We start from the raw sequence: 11,100 nt of genomic DNA, 5'->3' as shown, positions 1-11,100 counted from the left end.
TGTCTCTCTCTCTCCCCTTCTCTCTCTCTCTCTCTCTCTCTCTCCCTCCCTCCCTCTCCCTCTCCCTCTCCCTCTCTCTCTCCCCTTCCTGTGCAGGTGCCTCTCTATGCCCTTAAGTGTCCCCCAGGGTTTTCTTTTTTCTTATCTCAACTTGCTACCCAATCTCATCCACTCCAAATCATCTAAATGACCATTGTACATAAATGGATCCCAAGGGGCTACTCTAGCTCTAAATGTGAGTTCACCCTCCCCTGGATGACCCCAGACACCTCAAAATACAAGCCCACCGGCCTCCTGCAAAGCCATGTCCTCTACTCCATGCAGGCATGACAAGGCCACTGATGCTGAGGCTTCAGGCTCCCAGAGGCCCCGAGCCTCCCCGCCCTCTCCACTCGCCATTATCTTCCCAAGACCTTCTTCCCAGACCCCCCGTTCAGAATTAAGCCCTGAGTAGCCCTCAGCCTCTCCAGTAGCTCACACCAAGCTCATCCTGGCTTAGAGTCCAATGATAGAATCCATGTCTTCATCCACTATGAGGAAGTGGACTGTCTGACCCAGGCCTTCTCAAGACTAGGTATAAGTGTTCATTAAATCCTAGATTGATGGAGTTGCCCCATTACCCTTGCCTGGGACACTGCCCCAGTGCCAATCTGATAGCTGGCTGACATCACCATCTTTGCAAGACCCTCCCCCCAGCTGGTTCCTCCAGTCCTCAAGGGGCTAGAGCCTGTATTCTTCCCCAGCCAGAGAGCCAGCTACACCCTGGACTTCTGCAGAAAGAAGTCCTCCTGCTGCAGGTGCCCTGCAGCCCACCCACCCCTCCCACCTGGAGCCCCACTCTCCCCTGCAGGCCCCTCACCACCACTACCACCACTACCACCACTACCACAACTACAAGCTAGTCCCTTAGTCCCTCCTGTTCTAGGCACTGACAGGTCCTGGGGAAAGGTCTGGGACCTTGGTGACCTGTCAGATCCCTGACTCCTCAGTGCCCTCCTGACCCTGTTTCTATTCCCATCCTGTCTTCCCCCCAGGAGGTTACATGTTCACTGTCCACTTGGAAAAGAATTTCCTTTTTTTTCTTCTTCTTGTGGTTCAGCGAAGCACAAAACCAGATGCTTGTAAAGGCTAAATCCGTCCCGTAGCCTCTCAGCTCAGAATAGCTCTCTGGGGAGCCCAGTGGACCCAGGTGGTGCTGGGGGTGGTACCTTTGGGAAGTGGGGCTTCACTCAGCTCTCCTGCAGGTCTGGGCTGGCATTTCTTCCCTTCCCCCATCCACCCCTTGGTGGAAGCAGGGAAACAAAGGGAGTGCTGAACAAGCCCCTGGCCTACATTCTCAAATTGCTCTTGTCTGGAGAAGAATGAAGCAGGAATTCCAGGGTGAATTTGCAACCAAGAAGAAATCCGGGAACTGGGGCCACAACAGGCTGAGCTTTTAGAGCCAGGAGCAGGAGGGAAGGACGCGTTGGAGGAGTACCTCACCCATGACATTTGTGGACGTTCCTTCCAGGAGTTCGCCATTCATGTGACTCCATCATGCTGTTTGCATCCACCTTTTTCTGTCCTGCCAGAAACCATAGGAGTCTCAGCTCTCATTCCTGAGACCAGCCACAAAGATCATGGTTCACTAGCCAGCCTATGGATTGACTAATTTGAGGTCAGGTCTGAACAGCTGAGCAGGCAGATGGGACTGAGATGGAGCATGTGATACAAAACACAGCTGTCTGGGTACCGGTGTCTGTGGGTAAAGTAATTCTCCTAGATGGGGGAGGGGTGGAGCACATAATGAAGGACATCTCTAGCACACTGGATCAGTTAAAAATGCAGCTGCAAGTAATAAGGAAGCTGCTTAAACATTGGTCATTATTTTTCTCATCTGACAATTTATGAAGTAGGTAGTTTCTGGCAGTGTAAGTCACACACACAAGCTCTTTCTGTCTTTGCTTCATAGTCTTCAGTGTGTTGGTTTTTATCCTTCTTGTTGCTTCACCATGACCAATGGCACCATAACTCACATTCATATTCAATGAGGAGAAAAAAGGAGAAGGGTCTGGGCTATGGAATCTGCCTCCTTTTATCAAGATAATAAAGTTTGCTCCAAACCACCCTTCCCCAGCACACCTCCACTTAGGTCTTAAGGGCCAGAAATGGGTTCCATGCCCACCCTGCAAGGGAGACTGGTAAAATAAAAAACAAGACGGAGTGATTGGTTTAGAACACAGGTCTGCAAAGTGGGCCAAATTTAGCCCACCACCTGACTCTGCCCAGCCTATGAACTAAGAATGGGTTTTACATTTTTAAATGGTTGCAGAAAAAAAAGTCAAGAGAATATTTCATGACAGGTGTATTGTATGAAAGTTATCTCTTGGCCCACAAAGCCTAAATTAAAAAAAAAAAAAATTTGTCGAAAAGTTTGCCGACCCTGCTTTAGGGCAACGTGGATCATTGCCTCCCATTGGAAACACTGCTGTTCTGAACAAAATCACGATTCTGGCAGCAGGAGGAAGCAATGGATATCAGGCAGGCAGCTTTCAGTGTCTGTCACATAGGCGAGTCACCACACTGCAAGCCTGTGTCCGTTATCTAATCTGAAACAGCATAAGCTAAGAGTTCCCCCCTCACCACAAACATGACACAAGGGGGTTTTTTTTGGAAGCTCTCTACCTCAAGGACATTTTCCCTAACTGACCAAATGTGTGGGATTTTGAAAAGAGACTAGTAAAAAGTAAAAGGGGACACAACAAAACATCTGGCTGGCTGTGCCCCAAAAGGCTCAATGAGGTATTATTTGCTCAATGAACTTGCCCCCAGCCAAGGGGCAGGTCCTCAGTATTACAGGTCTAGAAAATGGGTCTGGTCAGTGTTCCACAGTCTCATATAAGCTGACACAGATGGCCTAACTCACTAGGACATGAAGATCATAAGCCCAAAGCCAATGTGCTCATTTTTAATGGGAACTATAATTTAACTATCACACAAGCCAATGTCCTCATGATGATAAATGAATCTGATGGGAAGCCAAACTGTGGTCTGAAAGCCACTAGTGAGTTCAGAGGCCAAGCCAGGAAGTTAAAGAGAAGAGTCACTTATTTAGTGCACCAGGCATGGAGATGGGTCCCCAGGCCAGTGGGGGGACCATCTCCCAGTGCATTGTGCCTCTGTTTCCATCATATATCCCTCTCCATCCTCCCATCTCATGCTTCAATCCCAGCCTTTTTGTCTTACTCTGTACCTTTAAGTTTGCTTTACTTGTCTCTAATCTCATTTATCATGGGTCCAATTTCAGAGTGGAACCCTCAGAAGCCAGTCTTGAAAGCTTTTATGTCCAAGCTCTTAGGGAATAGTCACCCTAGTAGACAAGACTACAAGTGCCAAATGCCTGGGCCTCTTACAGATTAGGCATTTGGTATTCCTCCAACCCCAGGTGGGAAATACACCTGCTCAGATGGGCCCAGGTGCCCTCTGATGCCTCTCAACCAGTAACAAATGGCCAGGTGATGGTCAATAAAAATGCATGCATTTTATAATATTTACTGACCAACTACTATGTGCCCAGTCAATGGGGATACATTCATTTAAAAAAAAAATGTCAGTCTCCATGGAGTTCTCATTTCAGGAGAGACAGGAGTGATAGGTAATAACAACAAAACATATAGTAAATGGTGATAAGCAAAATAAATATAACAGGGAAAGGGAACAGGAAGTGCTGAGGCTACAGGATGTTGTACTTTCAGTTTGAGTACCCAGGGAAGGTCTCAGGTAGAAGGTGATGTGTGAGAAAAGGCCTGAAGATGGTAATGATGTAAACCATGCAGATTGCTGGGGGAAAGCATTCCAGGCAGAGGGAACAGCAGGTGCAAAGTCCTAACTTAGGAGGAGACCTGGTATGATCAGATTAGCGAGGACTGTCCTACAGCCAAGAATTGTTTTCTGAGCAGCTGAGAACACAGTAATGATCACCCATCCTCCTGATTCCCTGCAGGAACTTTCTACCTTCAGCAAAGACTTTAATACTGTCCAAGCTTGTGGGTCTGGGTCAGAAGGGACCTTGAGAGCAGAGGGAAACATTGTAGTTTCTCAGGTGCTCCATTTGGTGGAAGAGGAGTAGCAGCAAGTCTGAATTTTTAGAACAAAGTTCTTCCTCGTGAGCTGAGAACTGGGCAGTGGCAGTTAGAAGATCTTTCCTCAGTCTGGTAGAATGGAACTAAAATAATGCCACTGGCTTCTATCTCTTCCAGCTCCTTAAGCCAGAGTCAAGCCATGAAATGAATCCGCCAGGAATCTGAATCCCTTGGCCCATTCCTGCCAGGCCCCTTTGCTGGAACTGTACCACCCTGTACCATGGGTGGCTTTCCAGTCTATGGGCCATTGCTCACTCTATCACTAGTGCCTAGAAATATCCCTCTTGTGCTAGATGACTCCCCCATAGAGAGGTGTAACAGTCAACTATTGCCATGATAATGCTGCAAAACAAGCCACTCTTGTTATAAGAGCAAGCATTTGTTTTTCTTGTTTATGTGTCTGTCTGCAGGCGGTAGGTTTGGTTCCAGGCTTCTATAGGCTCACATCTATTCCCCTTTCTCCATATTCTCCTTGAAACATCAGCTATCAGGGACCTGTTCTTCTTATGACAAATGGCAAGCAAACGAGAGGCCAAACCCAACTGTGCAAGCATGCTGGAAGCTTCTGCTCATACCATATCATGTCTGTTCATTTTCTGTTGGCCAAAACAAGTCAGATGGCCAAGCCCAAAGTCCATGGGGCAGGAAAATATATTCTGCTCCCAGAGGAAGAGGAAAGCGATTGAATATTTGCTGAATAATCTTTAACCCATTATAGGGAGCTGGGTTAGGACTTCAACACATGAATTTGAGGGGACATAATTCAGCCAATAACAACCTCTTTAGTGGGAGGAGATGGAAGATCACACAGCAAAGCAGGGAGAAATGAAGAACTGAGGTCACTTTTGCCATTAACAACCACAAGTGGCAACCAATCTAGCTTTTGCCCCGAACTAGAACAAGCTCTATTAAAAGGAATCAGCGTTCCCTGGAGAAATGCCTGTTTCAATGACAGAAGCAGGAAATATACAAGATAAGCCTGGAGCATCTTATAGTGCCAGAAAGTAAGGAAGTGCCCAAAAAAGAACAAAATCCCACACATTGATGGGGGCATGTCAAAGGGACATAGGAGCCAAATGAAAGAGCTCCCAGCGACCAAAGTGGGAACAATTTAACAACAGTATAAAGTAGTATTAGATTACAATCCAAAGTATAAAATAAATATCCATGAGTCCATTCTGATATAAATAAATGATCGAATAAGTTAATAAATAGAGAGAGGTAAGGGAAGAGAAGGGACAATTTTCATACGTAGAAAAATTCCAAATAAATTATGTAGATACTCTACTCTAAGGGAGGGGAGCATAACTCCTTAAGTGTGGGCTACAAAGCGACTTCCTTCCAAAGAGGACAGTACGATGGTGCGGGGTGGGAGGTGGGCGGTGGCGGGGGGGGGCAGTGGAGATAACTTTACAGTACAGAAACCTGACAAAGTCTATCTCAGCAAAGTGATCAAGGTCATATGATGAGATGAAAATGGCACTTTAACTCTGTGGTTTTCCTCCATAAACCTATAACCCCAGTCTAGTCATGAGAAAAACATCAGACAAATTCTAATAGAGGTCCATCCTACAATATACCTGACTATACTCCTCAAAACTGTTAAGATCATCAAAGACAAGGAGAGTCTGAGAAAACATCACAACCAAGAGGAACTTAACAAAACATGATGGCTAAATGTAATGTGGCATCCTGGATAGAATTCTGGAACAGAATAAGACATTAGTTTATTCATTTAGCCTATGGACTTTATTTAGTAATAATATACCAATATTGGTTCATTGATTATAACAAATGCACCATATTAATATAAGATTTTTTTCTGTAGTTGGACTTTTTTAAATATTTTATCTATCTATCTATTTTTTATTTATTTATTTATTTATTTGGCTGCGCCAGGTCCTAGTTGCAGAACATGGGATCTTCATCGCAGCATGCAGGATCTTTTAGCTGCAGCATGCAAGATCTTTTTCAGTTGCGGCATGGGGATCTTTTAGTTGCAGCATGCAAGATTTTTTTTAGTTGCGGCATGTGGGGTCTTTTAGTTGCGGCATGCGGGATCTTTTAGGTGCAGCACGTGGGATCTTTAGTTGCGGCATGCAGGATCTTTTAGTTACAGCACGTGAGATCTGTTTTAGTTGCGGCATGCGGGATCTTTTAGTTGCGGCATGCAGAATCTTTAGTTGCAGTATGTGGGGTCTTTAGTTGTGGCATGCAGGGTCTTTAGTGTGGCATGCGGGGTCTTTAGTTGCAGCATGCAAACTCTTAGTTGCAGTATGTGGGATCTAGTTCCCTGACCAGGGATCGAACCCGGGACCCCTGCATTGGGAGCACAGAGTCTTAGCCACTGGACAACCAGGGAAGTCCTGTAAAATGTTAATAATAGGGAAAATGGAGATGGGGTCTATATACTCACTTTTTCTGTACATCTAAAACTGTTCTTAAAAAAGTCTATTAATACAAAAAACTGATAGAGTTGAAAAGATAAAGAAATACACAATTATAATTGGACACTTCAACTACTCTCTCAACAATCAATAGAACTAGACAGAAAATCAGCAAGGATATAGAGGAAATCAACAACACTGTCAACCAGCAGGATCTGATCAACATCTACAGAACAATCCACCCAACAACAGCACACTACACATCCTTTGCAAGCACCACAGATCATATACCAAGATAGACCATATCCTGGGCCATAAAACAAACCTCAACAAACTTAAAAGAATTGAAATCATACAGTCCAGATTCACTTAGGGAATAAAATAAGTTCATACTTCTTATTTACTTAATAAACTTATTTACTGAAGCATAATTAAACCTTTCTAGCACAGAAGCTGGCACACAGAAGTCTGCTGGATGAACAAAATAGTGAATGAACGAATGAATGAATGAATAAAAAAGAAAATATCAGCTTCCCTGGTGGTGCAGTGGTTGAGAGTCCGCCTGCCAATGCAGGGGATACGGGTTCGTGCCCCGGTCCGGGAAGATCCCACATGCCGCGGAGCGGCTGGGCCCGTGAGCCATGGCCGCTGAGCCTGCGCATCCGGAGCCTGTGCTCCGCAACGGGAGAGGCCACAACAGTGAGAGGCCCGCATACCGCATTTTTACAAAAGGTTAAGAATGAAAAACAAACGGTGCTCTAGAATAAGTTGCAATCTTACTTTATTAACTTATTCAGCATTAATTAAAGGTACTTTCTATGATTCACTGAATTTTTTTTTTTTTTATTCAGAAAAGCTCACAGAATCCAGGACACAAATGTTCCCTGTGCAGCAAGAGGGTTGCATTCCAAAATGGCCAGCAGATGGCGCCAAAGGATGTGGTTCAGCCCATGAGGTTGTCCTTCCACAGACCTAGAGGTCCTCCCAGCCATGGAAAGGAGAGCCAGCCCAGTCCTTCCTGTGTCTCCCTCTGCAGCCTGAGGACCCCCACCAACCACTGCTAGGGTGAGGATAGTAAGGATGCAAGTGTAGGAAATGCTAACGTGATGCTTGGCCGAAAGAGAGGCAAGGAAAAGTGGGAGTAAGATGAGGGTTGGTGATGGGAAAGATGTGAGGACACTGAAATGTGGGTGGCAAGCATGGAGTGGAGAGAATGGGGATAGGAAAGGACAAGCAAAGTCCCTGAGTTTGGGGCATGGGATGCACAAGTGATGGGTCACACACTTCCATCATGCCTGGGAAAGGTCTAAAACAGCAGTCCCCGACATTTTTGGCACCACGGACCGGTTTCGTGGAAGACAATTTTTCCACAGACCAGCGGAGCTGGGGGATGGTTCAGGCGGAAATGCAAACAATGGGGAGCGATGGGGAGCCGCAGAAGAAGCTTCGCTCACTCACCTGCCACTCACCTCCTGCTGTGCAGCCCGGTTCCTAACAGGCCACGGACCAGTACCGGTCCTTGGCCCAGGGGTTGGGGACCCCTGGTCTAAAAGGACAGGTGTGAAGGCTAGCAGTTTGTAGATTTGTCGAGGAAGTTGCCTCCAGGTGGCTTCTATTTTGTCCGTGAAGCAGGAGACTATGGTGCCTGTTGACAGTTGGTGGGGGAAGGGAGGTGTCAGAGTTGAAGGGAAGCTGACAAGGGAAGCCCAAGAGGACTGCTGGCCAGCACCAAGGGTGGGTCTGGGGGATGATGCCATTCAGCTCAGCTTCTTCACTCACTTGTTCATTCGTTCTGCAAATATTCATTGATAACCCACTATACCAGGTACTATTTTGGACAATGTAACCTACATCCTGGGGAAGGGGTGGGGGGGACAGATGGACAAATAAATAAACAAAAAAATATATGACATCATGGAAAGAGAAGGGCTATGAAGAAACAGGCAAGGGGAGGGACAAAGAGTGCTGGGAGTGCTGTGAAATGGGGTGCTTAGGGAAGTTTTCCTAGAGAAGTGACAGCTGATTAGAGAACTGAATGCAGTGAGGGAAAGAGACTTGCACTACCTGGGGGCAAGCATTCCAGATAAAGGGGACAGCTAGGGCCAACAGAAGGGGGCCACGGAAGGAAGTGGGGGCCATCAGAACAGATCACACAGGACATTGGAAATCACCTTTTATGCTCAGTATGATGGGAATCACTGGAAACCAGGGAAGCACGTAACTGCATTCATATAGTTTAAAGGGTCACACTGGCTGCTGTGTGGAGAACAGGCTAAAAGGGCCAAGCATGGAAGAAGGGACACCAGCTGGTCATTATGAGAAAACACGGCTTTCATGTGAATATACCATTATGTTTGGCAGACCATTAATTAGACAGGCAGTTCTCTAGAACTGAACCAGCAGCCCACCTCACTCTGCACCTTGGGATCACCTGTGGGCTCATCCTGACAGCCCCAAGCAAACGCATAGTGACTCAAACCAAAGGCACTTCACTCCTACCTTTGTTTGTAGGTAAGGCAGACATTCCAAGTGGCTCCCATGAAGGGGGAGCTAATACTGCTCACCTGTTCCAGAGCAGCAACAGTGGAAAGAGACAGTATTTGCCAAGTAACCCAGGCCCCCTGAAGGAACATTTCTGAGGCTTCCACAAAGCCACAACTGAACACCTTGCCCATGGATTCACTAATGCCCACAGCACAAGAAACCATGCAACAAATTCTACATAGAATCCAATGCCAGGAAAGAACTTTCCTCTCAAGTGACCTCCCACAGGTGACAGAAATTGTATAGCAGGCATAGGCACAGGTGTTGGCCTGAGCATGCCATATTAGACACCACTAAGAGTCATTTGAGTTTCAATCAATGCCATGGCTGTTTCAGGAACCCAATCACAGCAAGGAACTCATCCTGTGTCCCTGGTACATCTAGTCTCTGGTACATATTTCTGGTGGGCATATGCACTCATTTCTCTTCAGTATATACCCAGGAGTGGAAATGCTGGCAGGCACATGGCCTGCTTTAGTAGAATCTGCCACCACAGTCTCCCAGTGTGGCTGTACCCAGTTCCACTCTGTCTGGTAATGGCCTAAGATTTTTTTTGATGGCACCAGCCTCTTCTTTTTATCACATAATAACTAGAATAAGCCTGCACTGTAGCACCAAACAGACCTTGGATCAAGTCTCAGCATCACCACCTACCTGAGTGATCTTAAGCGCATTACTTGCATTACTTAACTCTCTGGAGGTTTTGCTTCCCCATAGGATGAATCACCCTCCCCAGCCTAAGCTGGCATCCATGTCAAATTAAGAGACTCTACCTCCAGCACTTACAACTACCCTCCTGACTTGCGCACACCTGAAGCTCCCCAACATGCAATCACCAAATAAACATTTCCAGCCCTTCACCCTCATAGAGTTCTTCAAAATTCCTACACCTGTGATCCAGAGACTCTATGTATTACTTTCATCCCCCATACTTATGGGATGAGCCACTTCTGTCACCACTTTCCCCAGCACAGATGGTGGGGAAAATACAGGACATGGGGAGGGTCCAAGACTGGATCAGTGCCTCCAAAGGTGAAGTTAATAGAAGGTGCTTCCTGCAAAGTAACTCTGGCCAGGAAGGAGACAGACACTCTCTGACCAAAGTAAGATGCAAATTTACATTGTCCATTTAAGTATTGTTATGGAAATATCTCCAAGATACATTATGTTAACCACAACAAGCAAAATGCAGAACAGGATGAATACTTTGTCACTTTAGCATAAAAAGGAGAGAGAACAGTATACATTTACAGTGACATATCTAAAAACGGATACACAAGTACTAATAACATGGGGCCATTGGAAGTGGCAATGGTATTGGGGACAGGCGTGGGAGGAGGTTGTTCAGTGTATCCTTTTATGACTTTAGAGCTTGAACTACATTGATAATCCTCTATTCAAAAAAAATGTTTAAATATATACTTACAGTTTTTCAAGTTATGCATCAGGTGAACATGAATCCCTGACATAAACTCCAAGAGGGATGTCTGGTGGGTCAACCCTGGCAAAGCAAGGATGCCTATTAGATATGTCCATGTAGGTGTGTGTGTAGGGGTGTATATGCACGTAGGAAGGTGTGCATGTAGGGATGTGCAGGCAGGTGCAGGGAGGCGTGTAGAGGTATATCTATGTGTTAGACATGTCCATCACAGCCTGAGATGAAGGCGGAAAGGATGTAGAGTCATATCAAGGGCACTGCCCTAAACTTCTGAAGAGTGGACCCAACCTAAGTTCATACAGAGTTAGACCAGTGGGTGCACCTGACTTTTCATCACTTCCTCCACCACACAACCCCTCAACCCTATAGAATTCAAACTCTGTCACTAGAAATCTGGAGTAAGAAAATGACTAAATGTTCTTTAAGGTTTTATGCATGTGTGTAGGGGTAGTTGCGTATAGGTGTAAGGGTGTAGGGTAGTGTATCTGTGTGGGAGTGATGTATGTGTGTGTGGGTATATAAGGGGTGTATATGTGAGTGTGTGTGTTTTCACTCAGCAGAAAAATGGCTAGACTATCCACCTTCCTAGAAGTCAACAGCAGCTAAGCCA

Source organism: Physeter macrocephalus, chromosome 14 (genome assembly GCF_002837175.3).
Source record: "Physeter macrocephalus isolate SW-GA chromosome 14, ASM283717v5, whole genome shotgun sequence".
Taxonomy (NCBI): domain Eukaryota; kingdom Metazoa; phylum Chordata; class Mammalia; order Artiodactyla; family Physeteridae; genus Physeter; species Physeter macrocephalus.
The sequence above is the reverse complement of the archived record's forward strand: the minus strand, read 5'-3'. Positions refer to the sequence as shown.